General features: G+C 47.9%; 1 protein-coding gene across 3 annotated transcripts in view; it reads left to right on the top strand.

The window, feature by feature from the left end:
• The first annotated feature begins 490 nt into the window (after nt 1–490).
• LOC135915949 (uncharacterized) overlaps nt 491–25,153 on the top strand; it is a 36,160-nt gene continuing 11,497 nt past the window's right edge. For 2 of the 3 annotated variants that reach the window (XM_070533808.1, XM_070533806.1), the window contains exon 1: nt 1,440–1,645. The gene's annotated coding sequence lies outside the window, so the exon portion shown is untranslated. Of the gene's footprint in view, nt 554–1,439; nt 1,646–25,153 lie in introns of those variants that run through there. The other variant, XM_070533807.1, reaches the window with a different exon arrangement.

The raw sequence follows: 25,153 nt of genomic DNA on the forward strand, positions 1-25,153 counted from the left end.
GTTGATTAAGGGCCTCAATGCAATTTTCGAGCAGCATGGGTGTGCGTTCGTATCCGCCTATGCATGTTATGTTTAAATGATCATCGTGTATAGTACATTTTCCATATAACAGCTGCAGTAGCCCGGAAACGCATTAGCCAGATAACCATATCCATAATTGAATCAAAATGCATTTATATCTTTCTTAGAGCTGTGGAAAGCGCACTGACGCGGGAAGGCACATGTTCATCATCTGGTTACTGTGATTGGTTGCGAATCATCCTACCCGAAGCATATCGTCAGTTAATTTCGAGGCTATCGGTGAGCGAGACAACACTCGGCGGATAGTCTTCAATTCTCGCTGCACGAGACGTTGTCGTAATCCCAACCTAATGCTTCAATTACAAAACTAAACATTTTTTGCACATTTCGGAAGTGTTCAAACCCGTCATGATCACGCCCCGGCTGCCTTTTGCAGCCAAGATGTGTGATCAATGCAGCACTGCATGCGCTAGTGGTCGCTGACTGGGATAGAAGTCGCGGTTACAGTTCCAAGAAAGAACAGAAGCGACAAGTAAGTAAATATTGTAAATATTCTCGCTATTGCGCCGTGATTACACGGCGTAATATAACAAACGCATGTCGTTCCCGACAGCAACACATGTGATGCCAAGGTAAGGCAGTCTTTAATTAAGGACCACCTTGATAGCAAGATGCTCAACAGACCACTAGTTCATTCGGCTGCCGTCATCAGCCCTTCAGCCATGCAAGCACGAGCACTGCGCAGAAGAGCAATGAATTACAGTACAATAACAGCATTTCAACCTTCACTAACCGGGTTGTATGATTTGTAGTTTCCCTATCTGCATGTATGTAGTCTGCTCAGAAGTATTTATTTGTGTGGCACCAACTTAAGAAAGAAAAAAAAATTGGAGGCTTATCAAGCGTATCAAACCTTAGCGTATCCTTAGCGTTTGGAGGCATCTTGACCGCATACACGCCCGGCGCAAAGACGCTGGCGCGGTTGCGGGCACAGAGACTGACGCGACGGCGGGCGGGCACCGCTTCATCCCTGGCGTGCAGCGATGGTGGCGCCGCCGCCGCGTCGCGCGCGACGGCGCGAACCGAAGCGTGGAGGCCTCCGCCGGGCGACGTCCGACGGCGCGATATGAGGCCCCATCTGCAGCCGGTGTGACGTCATCACGTGACGTCATGTCACGTGACCTACTTGAAGGTCACTTGAAGGTCAATGGTGGCCACCGCCGGGAGGCGACCGACGGCGCGATATGAGGCCCCATCTGCGGCCTCTGTGACGTCATCACGTGACATCATGTCACGTGACCCCACTTCAGGGTCAATGGTGGCCACCGCCGGGCGTCGCGCGAAGGCCCGAAACCTACGTCAATATGCTTCGCATAAAAATGAGACGCTTTCAACCGAAGGGCAAAGCATTGACAGCGATGAAACTTTAGCGCTGCGCTTGAACTACTCAGACGGTGTTCTAGCAACAAGCGGGTGCGTGATGATGGCGCGCCACATCGTGCAATGGAACTGGTGCTAAGCGAGAGCAACAGCACACTGCCAACTACCAGACATATCACAACGCTGCCTCGAGGACGAGCATCGGCACTGGCATTGGTGACGTCGCGCCTCAATTGTGCACGAGGTGAGAAAGGATTAAAAAAATTTAATTATGGGGTTTTACGTGCCAAAACCCCTTTCTGATTATGAGGCACGCCGTAGTGGAGGACTCCGGAAATTTCGACCACCTGCTGTTCTTTAACGTGCACGTAAATCTAAGCACACGGGTGTTTTCGCATTTCGCCCCCATCAAAATGCGGCCGCCGTGGCGAGGTGAGAAAGGTTTGAAACCGTCGGCGTTTTGTCAGCGCCCAGGGAAATATTAGGTAACGTTAGCTTCGCGTTTACTGCACACGTAGTAGCTCAGGCGAGAAAGAAAGAGAGAGAGAATTGAGCAAAGGTAGGGAGGTTAATTACACTTCGTTCATTTTGCTACCCTATACGTGGGGAGGCTGATGGGGGGGGCGGTGACAGATAGACAGAGAGAGAGAGAAGAAATGAGTCTAGTTCTTTCACATGCACTAAGCAGGGTGCTGCGTGTCTACAGTCGGGCTCTCAAATCTGTCGCCTTCTTGTTGTACTGCAGCAGAGCTGCATGGCTGCACGGCTTTCTGGGATAGCTGAACAAGAACGCTAGAACGCCCACACTGTGCCTTCGAACCTTCCCTGAGCTATAGCTGCGCATGCGACGTAAGCACGACAGCACAACGGTGGTAATGGTGGCCGTGCTGACAGCGTGAACGCGCCTCGAGAGTTCGCATAATTATTATCACAGTAAAACATCGCTTTGTTGGCACTGCAGTGCCCCACAATCTAAGAATTCAGTACAAACTCAACTCACAAAAAATGTTATGCACCTGCCCTTCACCTCTTCAAAAATGCCGAACCAGTGGGAGCGAGCTTCAGACGTAATGATTTTGGTCCACTAATATAAAAGCCGTTCCATTCGGAGAACAAAAGCTCGTCGTTTCGAGTTGCAATGTCACTTCGGCCTCAGCACTGATATTAGGGTCAACCATTAAATTTACACTGACATTTAAGCTTTATCCTAAAGTGACACAACGGCAAATCTGTGCCGAGAAAATAGCCATTTTTAAACACGCAAAACAACTGCATGTTCCGGATCTAAGCGAACCTGATTGGCTGTCGCATTCATGCACATTGTATATGAGTTGCACAGCGTACATTTTACTCTTGGGTTTTCATCGACTATACGCGGAAGTACGGACGCCTGTACGGCTCACACGTCAGCGGAGCATTTCACGACAACACCATCGATGCATCTGGACCCTCGGCTGAACAAGCAGTAAACAAATGTGATATGAAGTTAGCAAGTCCTTGCTTCAGACGATTATATTCTCTACAAAGCTCGATCTCCGCGCATTAGGCAAGGCACGACCGCATAAACAAGACATGCATAAAGACTACTCAGCATACTGTCTGTCTTGTTTATGCGGTCGCGCCTTGTCCAATGCGCCGTGATTCATGCGCCGTGATATGCGCCGTGATAGCAGTTATATGAACGTTCCAATTGAATGTTTGTCGTCGTCGTCGCCGCCGTCGCCGTTCGGTTCCGTACATATTTAGGGATATGCGTGCTATGTGCCGCCCAATTCGCCGTCTTACCCTTGGGTTGGGGATAAAGACGACGATTCTGCTGAATCGCGCGCAAGAAATCTGGAGCTACTGTGCTCCTATACTTGTAAATTGTACTATTTCTTCTTTTACTATTTTAGTTAGTCACTCCTGCGGAAAAGTGAAGAAAGGTCTTCTCCTCTGCTGCTTAGAAAGTACAAGCCAATGGGCGCAGTTATTTCTTGTGGCAAAAAAGCGAGCATCCGGATAAAAAAAAAACAGGCACCTATAATTTAAGCAAGTATGGCAAAAAGAAAGGTCGTGTAAGAAAGTACAGCGTTTTAGGGCTTAACATCTTGAACAAGCAACGAATATAAATCGCGCGAGAACTTCCAAGTGAGGAAATAATTGGGGAAGTAAAACTTTTTTTTTTGGAAGGCACTTCCTGTGTTCTTTTTATCCTTGTGTCTTTCAGACGACATATGAGCACAGGTGCAGACCAGCAGTAATTTGTTTAAACGAACGCAAGGTTTTGGGAATCTAGCCGAACACATTTCCCGGTGATGTATATGCCCCTTATGAGATAACTTGAATGGAAAGCTTTAACTTGAGTACAGGCGAAGAAGACCAAGGAAAGAAATTTGTTGTACGGCGCTTTTGAAGTGTTTCAGCCAAATTCATAAAGCAAACGCGTTGCTATAGTTATACTTAGCGAGCTCAGTGAAAGAGAAACCCCGTGAAGACTTTCAAGTTTGAAAAAAAAAAAACGCAGTAATTCATTTGAGGTGAGTAATGATGGGTCCTCATTACGGACGCACACAGTACGTAGGCATTAAGAAGGCACAAAGTGAAATCGCCCGGATTTCGCAAAGGCGATTTGCCTTTGCACCCAGTTAATCGAGGCGAGGAGATAATCTTGATTTTCTTCCGCGGTGCTCACACTTTCGTTGCACCATTCATAGTTGCTTAAATTTTTTTTATTATTTCTTGCGCGTGAAGAAATGTTTAATGTCCCGTTTGGGGGCAGCAGTGCTTGCTTCATTTGGCAGCTTCACTTGCAAATGGAGAAGAGCTGGTCTGAGTTTAGAAGTCATTTCGCTCCGCTTGAGAAGAGAGCTGGAAGCAGTTGATAGAAGGAACTAATATATCTAGCAATGGAATAGCGGGTTAATCAAGCGAGCTGAGCAGGGCACTGAAGTTCCAGCGTTAGGTATTTTCTTTTCGCCGATAAAGTGAAAGAAATGTCGTCTCTAGACTTAATCGCTCCAGGCTTTTCACAGGCGCAAAGATAAATAAACATATCTACCAGAGGGCACTACATCAATGCCCGATATTGCACTTGGGCAAAAAACGTATTCCAAGTATGGGCAGGACTGCTTACCATGCTGGTAGCACAATATCTTTATATATGGCGGATCGTATCACCGAGTAGACATGTAACAATATATCAAATTGTTAAATGTAGTGTTAGCGCTAGTTTCTACTTAGAGCTCTCCACTGCAATAATCTTCACAAGCGCCTGGCATTCAACAATTGTGAAAATAGAAGCCACGGACTAGGCAGTACAGTTCAGTAAGGGGTTGAGCTTGGGTAGTTGAATAAGCTCAGTGGTGAAAACAGCGCAGTAGACGCAGACTAGCATGAGCATGGCACCAACCCTTGTGTCATGCGCTCACTAGCCTGCTCACTACAGGCTTTCTTCATTATGGAGACAGTACATAGTGTCATAGTGTTATCTTTGTTTACTACATTCACGCAAAGAAGGAAAGCCATATAACAACACGTAGCTGTAAAGTTAACAGACTTCCAGCACGTCAGAACGTTCGTATATGCGTCCATTCCTTTCGTCTACATCTCCAGCTATTCTTTCTTGCTTATTTTCGTTTGTAATCCCGAGAACTGTATTGCGACCGCGGCGGCAACACAGCCGCCAATTGTTTACAAGCGCGAAATGTCCAAACCAGGTCTGACTGATCGAAGAAGGCGCCACTGTAGGTTAAAGGAAGCATACAACTCCCAACTATCTAGAGTTTAGGACCACAGCATTCCCAGAAAAACTACGGGGTAAGTTACCCCCCCCCATTTCCTCCTTCTCATTAGTTTTTTAATAAGCGCGGGCCAAAGCTAAAGAAAGGGTTGAGACACCATTGGGAGCTTTCAAGGTCGCTCCCTTTGCTCGAGGCTCATAGCGGTATCGATACGGCGACAGGACTCACCATTCTGGATACCCGCGAGCGCTAGCTTTCGGACGCCAAGAGAAATGCAGACGCGACAAACGAATGATACGCGGCCCAGGGCCTCCCGGTAAGCGCTGAAATCTTTTCACTTTTTATTTTTGCACACACGTGTTAAGTGCTGTTCAATCTCAGCGAAATATCGTGTGCCTAGGCGCGTTCAAGACCGCGCGCGTGCGTGAGGTTCGGGAGACAAGATTATAGGACCAGGAAGAACTGATACTATATTATGCAACACGAAATCATTACGAAAAGGGCTTTACAAATAAAAGAAAAACCCGCAAAGGGCAGACAAATCAGTGGATCTCTTAGGCACGTAGGGCATATGGCATCACTTTTCGGCGGCAAGGTGGCCTAGCCGCCTGCGGGATTATCTTACTGAGCTATGTCGTATGCTCGGTTGCTGTAGCCGGAACTTCAAATCCCTCCGCCCGCCCGCTTTTTTTAAAATCTACGATGGTGTATCTGCGTATGACATCCTCCAGCGTGCTACACCTGCAGGCTTGAGTGGCGCCTGACACTGGCGAAAGATGCCGGGAGTGAGTGGGGCTATGCTAATCCATGTACAACCAAATTAGGAAGACCCACTAAGCTTGAACAAAGACACCCCCTCACCAGAACCGGAAGTGGCCTCCCTGGTGCAGTATTCGGCCAGAACATCCCCAATGATAGTGCTACGGAATAGTATTACCGATGACGAAGAGGCGAGCAGTACGAAGACGACGACAACGATTGGAGGCTAGCGCGGGCTGTTGCCTCTTGGCCAAGTGCGGCCAAGACTTCTTCCTGTGCCGACGCTCCTCGTCCCAACAACACCGGCGATATTACCAAGATCGTTCGGCGTGAGATTGAGGCCGCCTATCCGGCTGCCTTCGACTCCAGCCCCACCAACGCACCGGCAGTCACGGTTTCCCTGATCCAGGCAGTTGTCCGCCAGGAGTTCGAAAACATGGGCCTTCACACCATCTGCTCGGCCCATCACCCTGATACCCATCCGGCTTCTTCGATTCCGCCCCGTCCCGCATCGTCTTACCCACCACGTTTCCGCAACCCAGCTGAATGGCGCACTGCTGACGACAAGCCCATTTGTTTTCACTGCCGTCGCATCGAGCACATTTCTCGGCACTGTCGAAGTCGCTGGACTTCCCCGACCCGGTCTGCTTATACTGCCTATTCTCGTCCCTCGGGTGGCCCTTCTCGTCCTTATGCCGCACGCTCCGATAATGCCGCCGCTGACTCTCCTGCGCCGAACCGCCCCTATTCTCGTTCACCTTCGCCCCAAGGACGACAATCTCGCTCTCCCCAGCCCCGTCGCTCCTTTTCGCCGACTCCCTTCGGACGCCGCTCCCAGCCGGAAAACTGAATGATGCAGCGCCTCGAGGTGACGCTGCATTGCTCCCTACGCCGCCAAATCCTCCACTGACGTTGCCCACTCATCTGAACCTTCTTGACGTGCAAGTCGACGGTGTTCCTGTATCTGCTCTTATAGACACTGGGGCGCATTTGTCGGTAATGAGCGCGGACTTTCGTACCCGCCTGAAAAAAATAATCACGCCCGCCACGACGCTTGTTGTCCGTGTCGCCGATGGCGGAACAGCCCCCGTAATTGGTATGTGTGCCGCCCGCGTCTCCTTCACCGATCGCTCAACAGTCGTGCTATTCACGGTCATCGCCCACTGTCCCCATGACATCATCCTCGGCTTAGACTTCCTCTCCGCACATTCCGCTCTAATTGATTGTTCCGCCAGTACTCTCCGCCTTGACCTGCCTGTTCTGGATCCCGCTGAACCACACCCCAGTCGCCTCAGTTCCGTCGACTTTGTTCGCTTGCCACCTACGGCACTGACTTACGTTGACCTAGTGTCATCCCCACCAGTGCCCGACGGTCACTATATCGCGGCTCCTATACAAGAAGTCCTCCTTACACACGGGATCACGGTGCCTCATACCGTTTTATCTATTACGGCTAATTGCGTCTGCCTGCCCGTGGTCAATTTTGGCTTGACGACACAAGTGCTGCCACGCGGGATGTCTCTGGCCCAGCTTTGCTCATTCGAAGATCACTCAATAGCATCTATTGAGGTAGACAGCCATTCAGCCGATCCTCCTCTACCATCTCAGTCGACAACTTGCACCATCGCCGACTTACAGAAAATGATTGCGCCCGACATGCCATCCGAGCACGCTCGTGAGCTCTACCACGTTCTGTTTTCCTACAACGATATTTTTGACTTTCACGATCGTCCTTTGGCCCAAACTACAACTGTTAAACATCGCATTAATACCGGCGATGCCCCTCCTATTCATCGCCGCCCGTATCGAGTGTCACCGGTTGAGCGTCAAGTTATTCACGCGGAAGTTCGCAAAATGCTTGCCAATAACATCATAGAACCGTCATGTAGTCCATGGGCGTCACCGGTTATACTGGTAAAAAAGAAGGATGGCTCATGGCGCTTTTGCGTGGATTATCGGCACCTTAACAGGGTTACCAAAAAGGACGTGTATCCCCTACCTCGGATCGATGACGCCCTTGACTGCCTCCATGGTGCTCGCTACTTCTCTTCTATTGACCTCCGCTCCGGCTACTGGCAGATTGCTGTGGACGATCTCGACCGCGAGAAGACTGCTTTTGTAACTCCGGACGGTGTTTATCAATTCAAAGTGATGCCGTTTGGTCTATGTAACGCTCCTGCCACTTTTGAACGCATGATGGACTCCCTTCTTCACGGTTTCAAATGGTCCATATGCCTGTGCTACTTGGACGACGTCATAGTATTCTCCCCAACGTTCGCTACGCACCTCGAGCGCCTCTCGGCAGTCCTGGACGTTTTTCGTCGCGCCGGTCTGCAACTGAACGCATCGAAGTGCCAATTCGGCCGTCGCCAGATTACCGTCCTTGGGCATCTCGTTGACGCGAACGGAGTGCAACCGGACCCAGGCAAGATCCATGCTGTTACGCACTTTCCTGTTCCGAAGTGTGTCAAGGATGTGCGCAGCTTCATCGGCCTTTGTTCCTACTTCCGCCGTTTCGTGAAAAATTTCGCGGCCATCGCACGACCACTAACCGAGCTTTTGAAAAAAGACGCTCCTTTCCAGTGGGGCGATAACGAGGCCTCTGCATTCTCGCATCTAATCGACGTTCTCACAACGCCTCCCGTTCTGGCCCATTTCGATCCTTCTGCGCCTACCGAAGTTCGTACTGATGCCAGCGGTCACGGAATTGGCGCAGTACTGGCACAACGCCAGCGCGGCAACGACCATGTTATCGCTTACGCCAGCAGGCTCCTCTCACCCGCGGAGCGCAACTATTCCATCACTGAGCGTGAGTGTCTGGCCCTAGTTTGGGCGGTTGCGAAGTTCCGCCCATACTTATATGGCCGACCCTTTTCCGTTATCACAGACCATCACGCGCTGTGTTGGTTATGCTCATTGAAAGACCCTTCAGGAAGACTTGGTCGCTGGGCCTTACGCCTCCAAGAATATTCGTTCTCTGTCACCTACAAATCTGGCCGACTACACAAGGACGCTGACTGCCTGTCTCTCTACCCGGTAGACGAGCCTGACGACGCCGACAGTAGTACCGCCGACGGCATTTTCTCTGTGTCTGCCTTCGCTAACATCGCCGATGAGCAGTACCGAGACCTATCGCTGCGAGTACTCATCGAGCGTCTGCGCTCCACACCTACCGACGCATCCGTTCACCGATATGTCCTCCAGGGCGGCATTCTGTACCGAAGGAACTTCCTTCCTGACGGATCTGATCTTCTTCTTGTCGTGCCAAAACATCTACGACAGACTGTGCTCTTTGAGATGCATGACGCACCTACTGCAGGACATCTTCGCGTAACCCGCACGTACGACCGCGTCCGCCGCCGCTTCTATTGGCCTGGCCTCGCTCGCTCCGTCCGACAGTATGTTGCTGCCTGCGATACCTGCCAGCGTCGGAAAACACCTCAGGTGCTACCTGCCGGTCATCTCCAGCCGATCACTGTCCCTGTAGAACCGTTCTTTCGTGTTGGATTAGACCTCCTCGGTCCCTTTCCCACGTCATCCTCTGGGAACAAATGGGTAGCCGTCGCGACTGATTACGCCACCCGATACGCTATCACGCGGGCTCTCCCTACCAGTTGCGCCACTGACGTCGCGTACTTTCTCTTGCGTGACATTATCTTACTTCATGGCGCCCCGCGACAGCTGCTCACTGACCGTGGTCGTAACTTCCTCTCGAAAGTTATCGCCGACATTGTACGTTCCTGCTCTACTCAACACAAGCTGACTACCTCATACCATCCTCAAACCAATGGCCTGACAGAGCGGTTAAACCGTACTCTTACCGATATGCTGTCAAAGTACGTTTCCAAGGACCACCGCGACTGGGACATTGCCCTTCCTTACGTCACCTTCGCTTATAATTGTTCCCGGCACGACACCGCCGGATTTTCTCCCTTTTATCTGCTCTACGGTCGCGAACCGACCTTGCCCCTTGACACGGCACTTCCTCCTGCTTCGATCTCAACAAGCGAGTATGCGCGCGACGCCATCGCTCTCGCCGACCATGCACGCCAGCTTGCCCGTGCTCGACTGACGGACTCGCAAACCACTCAGCAGCGTCAGTACAACGCCCGCCACCGTGACGTACAGTTTTCGCCTGGTGCGCTCGTGCTCCTCTGGTCGCCCTCCCGTCACGTCGGACTTTCAGAGAAGCTCCTTTCGCGATACACAGGGCCCTACCGCGTGCTGCGCCAGGTGACGCCTGTGACGTACGAAATTGCCCCTGTGAGCTCAACCTCGTCATCTACTGTGGCACCTAGTGATGTTGTGCACGTCAGTAGGCTCAAGGCCTACTACACTGTTTCGAAGTCCGGCCTTTAGTCGCTCCGGGACAGCGCTTTTGCCTTAGTGCTAAAGTGCGGCGTATTACGTTGTAAATATACTTGTATATAGCTTTTCATTTGCGTCTTCTTACGTAACAATATCTACAATAACCTCACGGCCTCAGTCCCCAGCAGCTGCGGAGCATCTGTCCAAGGCAGCCGTCAGACCTGTAACGCAGCAGTGGCTGAAAAGAATCTCTGGGTCGGGACAGGCCGCCAATGGAAACCGACTCTGTCAACCTTTGATTGCCTAACTCTGTCGAGTGAGGCTAGCTTACCAGTACTGTTCAAGGAATTATCAGACATTGTTTGGGATATCATGGGCCTTAGTGAGTTTAGAAGTACTGGTGAGGCTTATACGTTGCTGAATAGCAACCATGTCCTCTGCTATAGAGGTCTCCCTCATAAGAAGCAATATGGAGTAGGATTCTTAATCCATAAGGACGTAGCGGGCAACATTCACGAATTCTACAGCATTAATGAGAGGGTAGCCGTAGTCGTAATCGAACTTAATAAGAAGTATAGATTAAAGGTAGTACAAGCCTATGCTCCAACATCCAAACACGACGATGAGGAAGTAGATCAGTTTGAATGAGACGTTGAATTAGCGATGAGAAAAGTGCAAACTCGGTATGCAGTAGTAATGGGTGAATTCAATGCAAAAGTGGGGGAAAAGCAGGCGGGTGAACAGGCAATTGGCAACTAAGGCGTCGATTCTAAAATTGCTAGAGGAGAGATGCTGGTACAATTCGCAGACAGGAATAATCTGAGAATAATGAGCACCTTTTCCAGGAAGCGTAGCAACAAAAAGTGGACCTGGAAAAGCCCTAATGGTGAAATAAGGCACAAAATTGTTTTCATACTTTCTGTCGATCTCAGCATAGTGCAGGATGCGGAAGTAATAGGTAGGGTAAAGTGTAGTGATCATAGGTTAGTGAGGGCTAGGATTGACCTCAATTTTAAGAGAGAAACAGTAAAATTGGTCAAGAAGAAACAGGTCAACTTATAGGCAGTAAGGGTAAAAGCCGACAAATGTAGGCTGGTACATGCAAACAAATTTGCAGTCGTAGAATAAGAGAGATGATGATGATGACGTAGAGCTAATGAATGAAACAGTAACGATGCTGGCTTCAGAGGCAGGAACTGAAGTGGGAGACAAGGCACCAAGGCAACCAGTAGGCAAGCTCTCCCAAATAACAAAAAACCTAATAAAGAAACGACAAAGAATGAGTGTCCAACTCAAGAGATAAGATTCGATAATTCGAGCTAATTCGAGATAATTCGAACAACTCTCAAAACTGATCAACAAGGCGAAAATAAGTGATATTAGAAATTATAACGTGAGAAAGTCTGAGGAAGCCTTAAAAAATGGTCGCAGCCTGAAATCAGTGAGAAGTAAACTTCGCATTGGACAAAGCAAGATGTATGCACTGAAAGATAAGCAGGATAATATCATCAGCAATCTCGAAGGTGTAATAAATGAAGCGGAAGAATTCTATACTGACCTGTACAGTACCCAGAGGACTCAGGAGAATTTCATTAAGAGTGATAATGAACAGGATACAGAAACTCCTCCTATAACTAGAGATGAGGTCAGAAGGGCCTTGTAAGACATGAAACGGGGAAAAGCGGCAGGGGAAGAAGGAACAACAGTCAATTTAATCAAAGATGGAGGAGACATAATGCTTGAAAAACTTGCAGCTCTCTATACGAAATGTCTATCAACTGCAAGGGTCCCAGAAAACTGGGAGAATGTGAACAATATGCTAATCCACAAAAATGGAGATATTAAAGAACAGAAAAACTATAGGCCTCTTACACACAGTATTATATAAAATATTTACCAAAATAAACTCCAATAGGATAAGGGTAACACCAGACTTTAGTCAACCAAGGAAAAAGGCGGGCTTCAGGAAGGGATTCTCTACAATGAATCACTTCCATGTCATTCATCAGGTTATCGAGGAATCCGCAGAGGACTATAAGCCTCTCTGTATGGCTTTCACAGATTACAAAAAAGTATTTGATTCAGTAGAGATACCAGCAGTCATAGAGGTTTTCCGTAATCAAGGAGTACAGACCGCTTGCGTAAATACCTTGGAAAATGTCTACAGATATTCCTAAGCCACCGTGATTCTGCACAAAAAAGTAGGGAGATACCGATAAAGAAAGGGGTCAGACAAGGAGACACAATTCAACCATTGGTATTCACTGCATCTTTGGAAGAAATATTCAAGCTATTAAACTGGGAAGGTTTCGGAGTAAGGATCGACCCCGAGAACCTCAGCAAGGATGGGTTTGCCGATGACATTGTCTTATTCATCAACACTGCAGACGAGTTACAACAAATGATTGTGGACCTTAACAGCGAGAGTGTAAGACTGGGGCTGAAGATTAATGTGCAGAAGACAAAGATAATGATGAATAACCGGGTAAGGCAACAAGAATTCAGGATCGCCAGTCAGCCTCTAGTGTCTGTGAAGGAGTACGTTTACCTAGGTCAACTAATCACAGGGAACCCTAACCATGAAAAGGAAATTCGCACAAGAATGAAAATGGTTTGGATCGCGTGTGGTAGACATCGTGAGCTCCTGACTGGAAGCTTACCGTTATCATTGAAAAGGAATGTATACAATCAGTGCATTTTACCGGTGATGACATATTGGGCAGAGACTTGGAGACTGACAAAGAAGCTTGAGAACAGTGTAAGGACTGCGCAAAGAGTGGCGAATGAAGAATGCTATGCAGAACTTTAAGAGACAGAAAGAGAGCGGTTTAGACCAGAGAGCAAACGGGTACAGCCGACATTGTAATTGACAGAAAGAGAAAAAAATCACGCTGGGCAGGTCAGTGCGTAGAGTAGATAACCGTTGGGCCATTAGGGTGACAGAATGGATACCAAGTGAAACGAAGCGCAGTAGATGACGACAAAAGTCTAAGTGGTGCGACGAAATGAGGAAATTTGCGGGTGCTAGTTGGAATCGGCTGGCGCAGGACAGCTGTAATTGGAGATCGCGGGTAGAGGCCTTCGACCTGCAGTGGACACAAAATAAGCTGATGATCATGATGATGACTTACACAAAATGAAGTTCATGATCGAGTAATTAACAACATTAACTAATTAGGTTTTCCACTAAATAGCTGATGGCAAATATTCCAATTTACAAACTTTACGGGGAGTTCTCAAGCGGCATCAACTGGGAAAGAGTTCTGAGAATGACACCAGGGACCGCATTCTGTAACAGTTCTGCAAGTCCGTTACGTCTTGGTTACGCCACTGCCAGAAAGAGTGGAACGTCGTTGCGCGACGCAGACCAATGGACAAGCGGCGTTCTGCCGCAAGGTCACATCATCATTTTTGTTTGTTGTTTGAGAACGATATAGTAATCGAAGGATGTTTGTAGTTTTGAAAAAAGAATATTTGTTTCTATGCAGCACTATATCGCATGTTTCATTTCCAGTTGCAACTGTGAATTGCCGAAGCGGACTGCTCGTGCTTTAATTTTATCTGCATTGTTCTCTCTTTTTTTGTCGCTAGGTAGTGCTTCGTACGTTAAGCAATGTAAGCGGTTCCCTTCGTGTAGGCCGCGGCTCTAATAGGATTTCGTTTAGCCGTGCCAGAGCGTCTGGGGCGGACGATTGCGGGATGAGAGTTCCGTCCACACAGCCCACAACTTCCTGACAACTGCCGCGGTGAAGGAAGCGTTCTTGGCTGCGGCTTTGTCTTCTTTTCCCTCAGCCGTAATGACCCCACCGACGGCGGTAACGATGCGACTGACTGACGGTTGCGACAGCCCAATAGCTTCTACATTCCAGGCGCACTGCTGAAACCAACCCGTGACAAAGAAAAAAAAAGAAAAAAGAAAAACTCAGCGCGCACAGCACCTACGTCACAGTGTGAACGCTGCTAAATCTGGCGGTGCGCGATATTCTAGCTCGCCGAAAATCTATCGCACACTGTATTTGGTGAGCCTAAAATACTTTGCCTTCGGAACTCTCTTTCGCTCATGTCGAACGCGTCGCGCCGTAGCCTCTCGTCACGTCCCTGTCTTAGGCCAACGGTCACGAACAAAACAACCAAAGAAGCCGCCACTGGCGTCTCGCTCGTAGCGCCGGCCAGCGTGAGTCTAGCAGACTGCCACGGTTGCCCTAGCAACCCTCGAGATCATGCTCGCGACCGCGTACGGCCCTCGAGCGAACCATTCTCCGTGGTTCCACTGGTAGCAGACGACGGGTTCGCTGTCCACGCGATTGACAACCTGTGTGGCGACAATAAAATTTGTAGCCTAGCCTACCAGGGATGACGACAACGATGCGTTGACCAATGGCGTTCGTGATAGAGAACCGGTTCCAAAGTGAACTGTTACAAAATGTGGCCCCAGTTTCGAGATATGAATCCCCGAATTTTGAGGGAGAATGCATTGGTGTTCCAGTCACTTTCGTGCTTCAATTATAAAATGAAGTTTTAGTAAGAAAGTAAGTGCAACGACAGTGCATTTTTACCACAAATTTGACGGCGCATATATCGTAAATGACGTCGTCCACACAATTATTTTCAAGCGTATATGCCTAGCAGTCTTACCCCGCAGAAATTGTGCATTGCCATATGTGCCACGAGGTATAATTACTTAACAACTGAATTAGTTAATGTTTGGTGATTATTCGATTATGCATCTCAATATTCTTGCATGTCTACCTCTTTGAGTAGAGCGTCGTCACCTTCAACAACTGGCTCCGTTGACGCTCGTCACTCCAGCGTAGAATTTCCCTCTTCTGTCATCGTAATAGGGAGGTCGCGTTTATTTAGCCATTGTAGCCATTGCTTGAGGGGGCATGAGCTATTCATTGTCTTACATCACGGACAAATTTAAGTTGGAAGCAAATAATTTTGAACAATTGCACGCGGCAATGCCGGGCGGAAGCTGCCAACCACGCCACCGAGCAAACTCGGCATGCATCGAGCACAAGCGACAACGGCGGACTGCGGACATAGCGTCACTGACGTCGTTCTCTCCGTGTATATATATATATATATATATATATATATATATATATATATATATATATATATATATATATATATATATATATATATATATATATATATATATATATATATATATATATATATATATATATATATATATATATATATATATATTCTTGGAGAACCGCAAGAAAAGCTCTCGTGAAGCCTGGTCACCACGCGAAGCACGACAGGCGAACATTAGATGGAAGTACGATGAACCGCAAGATTTCCAATATAGACTGCTTACGTAGTTTGATTTGCATGGTGTAACACTCGGTGTAACTACCACAGCTTCGCTGTTCCACAATCTTCACGGACTGCAAGGAAGGTGAAGATTGAAAATGTTCCCTCAAACACCATATATAGAAGCCATGTTTCTTTAGAAACATTTGGCACTGAACGCGCACACGGGCAGCCGAAACGTTGAAGCTGGGACATTTAAAAAAAAAGCATATACTCAAAACCCGCCTGCGATACCGAAGATTTGTGCGCTATTTAATTTGCTCGGCTGTAGCCAAACCGCTTTCAAGAAACCAATTTCCTGCTATCAGCTACCCAGTCCCGCGTGGACTCTGAAAAAGTGCGTATTTTTTACGTGTTACGTAGAATCTGATTTGAAAGTTCCTACCCAGCCAGGAATGTTTTCTTGTGCGACAGAAGACCACAATGCTTTTGTGCGCTTATGCACATCTCAGTTCATATGCGTCTAAACATTAGCGACTTTCTTGCTTGGCCGAACTCGATTATAGCACACAGCTTTTTAAGCTGCACTTTACTTACAATCTCACGGAATGTATCATCCAACCCTCAAGTTTACCAAATCGAACATGTGTCCACAAGGTTGAAATTACAAATGTTATCACCGTGAATAGTTGCGCAGATGGAAAGCATGCGCACTCTGTATTGTTGTATGCAAGTGGGGCATGTAGTAAGCTATTATTCCCCAACGGCAGCATCGCGCACGCACTTTTTTGCCGTCTTCGCACATCGCCATCACTGCAGGCATGGTCCCTTTGATTTCATCTTTGTCGCATCTGTAAATCTCTCAAAGAAACCGTAGTGCTACCCTTTCGTCAGGGTGTGAGCGAAGGAAAATGGTAGCAACATGCAAACTTTCGTGCGGATACTCGCAGGGGCCACGCTATAGTCGGCCAGACGTGAATATAGAAGAAACTTTTCTTTGCTGGGCTCTAGTTGATGTTGGAAAAAATTTCAATACACATAATAATACCCGACCATTCGTCGCGGAAGAGATGCTTTAGATGCAAGCTCATATATAGCTTGAAAGAAAGCTTGAAATAACGCAAGCAAGCGATAGGAAATCAGCAGAAAAATAAGAGGAATTAAATCACATCAAATTTTTTAATGCCCCGAGTATTTACTAGCTAGGAATTGTAATATCCGTGTAACATCATTCTCAAACGCAAACAGAAACGAACAACTTTCTCGTCATAATGTTGGTTCGAACCAAGAGCCACATCCTGGTGAAGCAGATATTTTTACCACTGCTCCACAATTGCGCTGAATTATATATAAAAAAAAATTATAATCTTGCTCTTCTATATCACAAAGCAGTTTTATTTGGTCTCATTATATATCGCACTTTAATGTGTATAAAATTCCGTCTGTGACGTTCAAGTGAGAAGTGTAGTTAAATGAGGAAGTTAAGATAATATGAAGCAAGCTGGGGGGCAAAGAAGACTGAGCAGTAAAAGCTCTTTCAAATGCCCCTGAAAGTGGTTATTTTCTTGTATGCGACAGTGAGCTCTAACTAAAGCTGCTTTCAGAAAAAATACATCGAACCTGACAAGTGGTAAGATCTCTCAAATTATGTGAGACGAGAGCCAGGTCCTTGTAATAAGGTGTCCCATTATTTACTGATATCTCACAAACAGCATGTAGAAATTACCTAAAGGGCAGCATTTCCAAACAAGCCCTGAGCATCCTTGAAAAACGAGGCAATTTTCCAGAAGTGTACATTGTCTGGACCCCGGGACACGAGACCCTGGTGGGTAATGTAGCGGCTAATGCCGCTGCCCGAGATCCCATTCTCCGGGCTATCCCACCAGGTTCACGAGCACCGGTAGACCAACAAGATAGCGCCCCGGAAAGATACGCCGACATCTTGAGTCACTACAGACTGGGTAGAAGGATCTATCCACCCCCGCATCCCCAGCTGACAAGAGAAGAGGCGGTGATCTTCCGGAGACTACAGACCGGCACATTCCCGCACGGCACCCTGCTACATGCCATGTATCCTACGAGCTATACTCACAAATGCGCCTTCTGCGCTGCGCCCATTACCCTCTACCACATGGTATGGGAATGTCAACGAAATCCATCGACACCGCCCATCACCGGACCAATCGTCGAGCAGTGGGAGGCCCAGCTGATAAGCTCGAGCCCTGAAGACCAGCATCGCCTGGTGAGCAGGGCCAAGCTATCAGCTCAAGCCCACGCCATCCTGGACTAGGGACGCCGCCCACCTCGGACGATTTTACCGTCGGCTCATTTCAACTAATAAAGTGTATTCCTCCTCCTCTCGGTTCTTTGCTCTGCTTTTCCGGTCGTCATTATACAATAGAACAAGCTCCTGCGTAGCATATAAGGTTGCCACTCTTCCATTGTATACGGGTTATTCCTACATAATATCAGGGTCCGTTAATACGTTTTCTCTTGGTATGGGAACCTCAACCGAAGTTTCGTATAGGGGCAGGTGCCATCGGAGTCGCTGGCGTGAGCACACGAGAGTGGACGGACAGATGGAGAAATACTCAGCAGCGACAGTACTCTGTTTACAGCGTGGGGGCGCATGACGCCCGTGCGAGCAACGGAAGGTAGAACAGTGCCTTGGCTCCGCTACAAATCATAGCGTTGACGGTACGCCCAAGTCGCTTCGCATTTTACTGCGAAAACATCGACAAGAAAATTCCAGGCACTGCGCCACGTGAACAGCGCCCTGGACAATACCAGGTGCGTCATAACGCGCTCGTGCAATGAGGAACGCCAGCAGGAGCGTTCCGGACGTCACACCTCGATGGTGCGAGAAATGACACCCAAGAAAACTGTTGGCCTTCGACAGCTCGTATTGAACGGATCAGGTAAATTTAGGTAGACGTTCACTACCCGTTCGGTTCAGACCAGTATATACGCAACGGTCTGGTATGCACACAGCTGCTGAACAGTAAAGCCCCGACCACACGTACACTTGCGGATGCGCCGAAGCTCTCGTTTACGCGCCTTGCGCCGGCCGCGCCTTGCGAGGAATGGCGGTTTGCATCCACAAAGACGCGCCTTCATCCGCGCGACACCACGCGTTCACTGGGCTCACTTATAGACGACTGGAAAGACGTCACTTCGTACTTTGTTACTGGCAGTGCTTCAAAATCCTTCGATATCGACAAATTTAATTGTTATATTTCTAGAGCTGTTAGATCAGCACAAAAAGGACAGGTTAAGCACTTTCTTGCATGATTTACATCCGCTTCACTGACAGTTGAATGCACTGCGCCGTAGCTGCCTAGCCAGGTGCGTTGAAGCACGAGACGCGAGGCAGCCCAAGTGGAGTCGCTGGAATTGGGAAATGTGATGAACGTGCCGGCTCGTACGTGGCGCTTTAAAAAGAAACTGCCAGGGAGCGCTGCCACACGCACACACGTCGGCCGCGACGGCGGCTAGCTGCAGCAGCGTAGGGGCGCTGCATGAGATGCGATCAGCCGCGCGCCCAGTCCACATGCAATAACAAATAAGAAAGCCTCACAATACATACAGTTTAGCTCGTTCATGGCTGCAAATTACTATAGAGTAGCATAGCCCCTATACAGTAGCATAGACCAAGCTGCTTTTCGCTAACTGTTTCCCAATGCCAGGCGCAGTGAGCGTGCCTCCAAAGCATCCCAAAAAGTAAGTAACGAAATTACAGTAATCTTTGGGGTCAGAGAATGGGTCCCGAACTTGTCCCAGAAAAATTCAGTGCACCCGAAACTAAGTGCGCCACGCGGCTGAGCTGCTTTTCGTTAACTGCGTCACAAGATAAAGAACATATCCATTTTCATGGAGGGGGTGGGGAGGCGGACAGACACTGATGTGAACGCGAACCGACCGCGAGATCGTGGTTGCCCAAGTGCCGCACGACAAGACCACTTCTGCTCTCTACGACCAGAAGGAACCAAGAAAGAACTGCAATGGCCTAGTAACCTGTAATGCTCGCTTTCAAATCTAACTAACGTACCACTCACGGCCGCAAAATACAGACTGTGCTAAGTACCTACTTTCTAATAGGGGGAAATCATACCTTTGCGCATCCTGAATAGTTTGCCTTATATCTTCAAGAATTTAAAGGCACACAAAGTCTGATATGCCATCATACGTGTAATCAAGGCCTAAAATGCGAATAAAATCGCTCTTTTGAAGATGGAAAAAGGGACTAGGGGAACCAATGAACAAATAATGACATTTTGAAAAATTTAGTGCCATACATAAATATTTCCGTAATCAGTCAAAATGCCAAGGTTATGGCATAAAGTAGCTTTGTTCCCGAGATACAATGTGTTGTCATCGACGAAGACTGTCACCTTCACAACCCCGCTACCGGGCAGTGGGAGACGTGCACGTAAGGGTTGTTATGACTGCAGTAGACAACATGCTCTTTATCACGCGCAACAGTAGAGTGCGGCAGCTATCTCGGGAAGATAGTCGGAGGACAGTTCCCACGCAATGCTAATCCCTGTAATTTTCCCCTAACGACCTCCTCTCGTGAGAAAAGAAGCGGCACAAAGGAAAGAAAGAGCTGCCACTCTAGGGGATGCAGAGACCACGCGAAAGGCACAGGGACGTTTCCCAGACGAAATATGCCACGAACTGGTGACTGCTCTATACTAAGAAGCAGCGGAGAAGGCCAGCTGGGAGTGAAAGTAAAGCCCCTTAAACGAAGTTTAAGGGGCTTTAAGTAAAAGATCTCATCTCCCCTTCCCACGCCTAGACCCTCTCTCCGCCTTTGCGCTCACTGGAATTTGGTGGGGTCGCCGCTCCAATATTCCGTCGACGACAGTGTTGTTTGTGCTCCTTGAGTGGCTGTTGTCATGATGGGCTGTAACCTGTCTGTGATTGGCTACCGCCAGGAGGGTTCGAACAGAGGTGTTATAATGATGTTGCGGAGAGAAAACAAGCTGACAACACGGCGTTCGTGTTGTCCACTTGTCTACACTTATGTACTGTCTGCACGCCTCACCTCTTTTTTGGATAATGAAGCTGCTCTAGGCCATGAAAACAAGACTCATCCAGACGTTTGTTGCACTTAAACTTTTTCTATTTTTCCTATTCAATCATGTAAATGATTTGTTCAAGTGCCAGTAAATCTGCTTGATATCGTTTTCCCAACTTCCGAGCTTCTGATTTCTTCATTTCGTAGCCTCCGCAACTCTGCCCTATGGAGCCGGGTTCTAGAGATAACCTAGAGCCGCAAGAAATCTCCGAGTATACTGAGCGCCGAATAGGTGCAAGGCTGCAAGGGCACAAAGAGTACTCCGGATAGTGGGCACCCTTGATGAAAACGACGAATAACGATAAATCATGCATTTTCACTACCATCAAGGAGCAATATACTTCGGGTATTTGAATAAGCATTCCTAATAAGAACAAAAAGCTGACAAAAAGCCAAACGAGGTCAGTACACTAAATATGTTGCTATGCTCAAGGAGATCGAATGCATTTTCTTAATCTAGTGATACTTGGCCAGAACCGTGGTTGGCCTCCATTCCTCTGGGTGAACTGATGAAGGATCTTGCATAGGTATCAACACAATGCGACCATCGCGAAAACTAACAAGGAATTCAAAGATCTTAAAGCAGCGGCTGAAGCACCGGCTGATAACAGACATAAAGGCGGTATCAATATACTCGCAGAAGGCTAGGCATTCCCAGCAATTGCGGACATCCCCTTTAGTTCACAGATTTGACACCACGTGGCATAATGACAGCCAAAATTTCAAATTGCCGCGATGACATACGTAATGTACTGGACGAAAGCAGAATACGCATAACAAAAAAGAAAAAAAGAAAAACAGAACACGTCAAACGATTTCATCGCCGAGCTTCAATCGGGAATGGCTGATCTGATAGCCGCCGCGCGTAGAAAACCAGCGGCCGGCTAGCCGACTGTAAATCAGCAGTTCTGCTGAAATCAGTCGCGCTTCCGGAAAAGCGTGTGCGGAATCTCGTTAAAGCGGCCTCCCCCTCTCCCCCTCTATTCTCCTTTCTATATATTTCGTCGAACTTTATTTTCCAGTCGGATTGACGCGCGGCTTCACCGGGTGGCCCAAAAAAAGCAAAAACGTCCTTTTGTACCTGCATTTCACGTAATTTTAAATGCTGATTTTCAAAGAATTGTGTAAGCTTGCGAAATGATGGCGATGGGCGCATGTTTCATGATATGGGCAGGCGCAAGATTGACGTCCTTAATGTCGGCTGACCTCAGATTACGAGTCCGTTTGCGCATTTGCACGCATTATGCGTGGTCGCGTTATGTTCACTGCAACAGATGATTTATTTTTTTTTGTGTGTTTTTTGCATAGGGGACGCCTAAACCCTAGTACCTTCTCAAAGGACTAGGTAAGAGACAGAAGTAAATAAAGAAAATCACCTGTAACTGGTCACTGTTAAAAAACCTGCCTCACAGAAGGGCTTCAAGTAAGGCGCATTAGTACGAACTTGGAGTAGTTCCGTTCTTTTCGCAAGCTGGCATTGAAGGAAGACGCCTGAAGTCATTTATTTCATTATGCACGCGGCATGCTATGCCGCACCCGTGCCTCTTAGCCAAGGATTGGTGAAACCGTTACGAAACCGAATATAGACCAATGTACACCACCAATCTTTAAACTCGTGAAACCCACCGTGTTGGCTCAGTGGCTGTAATAGTCTGCTGCTTTGCACGAGGTCTTGGGTTCAAACCCGACTGCTTCGCTCGTTTTTGTTTTCTTTTTTAACGACAAACCGCAGCCACATGTATCTTTATGTTATTGTAAACGTTAGGAAACACTATATTAAGATTATTCGATACCCTCGAATACGGCATCCCACAGAGCCGCCTGTTGAGATTCGGGTCGGTAGAATCGCTCAGCGAACACTTAGGATATTTAACGCCGAAGGAATGTTTCTCGCGATATCTGTTTTCTTTGGCCGTCTGACAGCCCTGAACATGAACAGCATAATTACGTACTTGATACAGGTGTGGCTAAATTCGCTTACCATGCCGCAACGGGGCTGAAGCGTTCAACCAGCGTGAACAGAAAGTTTTCGAGCACTCATTTCTTTCCTCAATAATATGGATATTAAACCATTACAATAATAGCTGTGCGCATTGAGAATTGCAAACTAAACTGTTGCAGCGGTGTGGCAAATTTTACCTGAGCTTATGTCCGCAGAGTTTAGGTTACGTGAAGTTCAAATAAATGGTTATTCATTTAGCTAAGACACGCCGTCCATCGCTCTGTATCTATCCCTGTTTCCAGAAGTCAGACACCTATGTTAACATCATAGACAGCAAGGATGCAAAACAGGCGAGCACCTCTCACCTAAAATATCAGATATGCAAACAAGGTGATATACTTTCTTACCACCATTGTTTTTTTGTTTTGTTTATTTAGAGTTCTCCAACACATTTTTTTGTTTGTTGTGTGCTACCTATCTGCAATATCAAACAATTTCTAATGACACTAAACAGCACCGCTCATCGACAGGCATATCACGGCGATTTGCAGCACACCGACATGTTCATGGCATTTTTCAGCTTTTTTAAAATACACAGGGTTATTATTTTTGAAGTCTTATAGAATTTTCAAAAATAGCATGCTGCGTAAAACAAAATTCTAGCCCTTGAGGATAGAATGTTAGACGACGACGAAGTGTCCTGTGTGGAACGCTGCCTTTTCGTCTCTGAGAAATTGAAGCTACTTTGTGGGAGACGCCACTCCCTTAACTATGGCGATGGACGTGGAGTCGCCTGGAGAGGTTCCTGGTCTGTCTACGTCAACAGCGACCGCACCGCGAAAGCGGTCTAGTCGCCCGAGTGACACCGACAGCGAGGACACTGTGATCTACTCAGGGACCAGTGATGAAACCTCGGATGACAGCGATTTCGTGCCCGTAGCGAAGCACAAAGCAAAGAGAAGACTCGCCAGGACGTCTCCTTCCACAAGTAAGGCAACTGTGATCCCGACGCGAAAGCCATCAGACCTCACCATTTTATATGTGCCTGTGGCTGCTAGCGACAATCTAAACCGGATCAACCGCCAAGCCACATCTGTATCGCTCGAGGCACTCGTTCCGGGTCAGATCAAAGATATAAGGATCAACGCCCGTAAGAACATCCTCGCTATAGATGTCACAAACCGCAGCGCGCTAGACATTCTAAGCAACGTTAAGGTGCTGGATAGCATCAACTTACGCTGCTATAAACAAGACCATCATGACTCTACGGCCGGCGTTGTGTATGACGTAGATAATTCCATAAGCGATGCTGACCTGCATATACTCATCAAGCCGGTGACAGAGGGAATTGCCATATTGCAAGCTCGTCGCCTGGGACGCTCGCAGTGTGTCAAGTTAACTTTCAAAGGAGACAGCCTACCATCCCACGTCAAGGTCGGTCACTTCCGACACATTGTACGGCCTTTTGTGCCAAAGCCGCTTCAGTGCAGGAAATGTCAAAGGATAGGGCATGTTAGTGCGGTTTGCACAAACGCTGCCGTGTGCTCACGGTGCTCTGGGTCGCACAGCTCCGACGCCTGTCGTGCAGAAAACAAAAAGTGCGCCAATTGTCAGGGCTCTCACGATGCAACTTCGAAGAATTGCCAACATGTGAAAAATGAGGCGAAAGTCTTGATGCAAATGGTCAGGAATGGTTCCTCGCACAGGGAGGCTGCCGCTAAGGTGCGACGTCGACGTTCACGTCGCCGGAGTTCTAGGAAACCCACTGCTATTGCTAAGGATGCACCGCGTACACTGACAGTCCAGAAACTTCCGCATACAACTAGCAATAGCAGCAATGACATTCCTCAGCAGAAAGTCTCCAATATCATTGCCTCACGCGACGAGTGGCCGCCATTGCCACGGCTAGATCCACCAGCGGAGCGACAAGATGTAGCACGCTCGCCGAATCACGCTTCACCTTCTGGCAACCAATACAACGACAAACAAGTTGTCACCATGATAAGGGCCCTTATGAGCACGCTACGAGCACTACTGACTGCCATACACACTCCGGCAGCTCGAGGCGCACTTCAAATACTGGATGCCCTGTATCCGGTACTTCCCGGTCTTGAGAAGTACCATGGCTGCTCCTCTACATTCGTTCCTTAAAGAGGTCAAAGAAGCGTCTATCTTCCAATGGAATGTCAGAGGCATTACATCGCGCATTTCGGACCTTCGTCGGTTTGTTTTTAAGAACAGTTTTCCAATAATTGTCATTTGTGAGCCAAACGTTGAGAGTGCCATCCGCCTGTCAGGATATGAAGCTTTCATGTCTGCCACCTGTACCGCCCGCAGCAAAGTCATCGTTTATATCAGATGCGATTTCACATATGTTTTACACCCAGTGGCACCTGATGACGACAATGAATATGTGTGTTTGACTATAAAATGCAAGAACGAAGAACGTCGCACTCACGCTCATAGGTGCCTACATTTCACCTTCGAGTCGATTTGACAGCGCAAGACTAGATGGAATTTTAACAGCGACACCTGGACCTTGGGTTATTACCGGCGACTTCAATGCGCATCATCCGCTATGGGGAAGCTTAAAGATGGACTGTCGAGGAAGACGTGTACTATCCTTCGCATCGGACCATGAGCTCTGCTGCCTAAATGATGGCAGTCCCACCTTTC

This window comes from Dermacentor albipictus, chromosome 2 (assembly GCF_038994185.2).
Source record: "Dermacentor albipictus isolate Rhodes 1998 colony chromosome 2, USDA_Dalb.pri_finalv2, whole genome shotgun sequence".
NCBI classification, from domain to species: Eukaryota; Metazoa; Arthropoda; class Arachnida; order Ixodida; family Ixodidae; genus Dermacentor; species Dermacentor albipictus.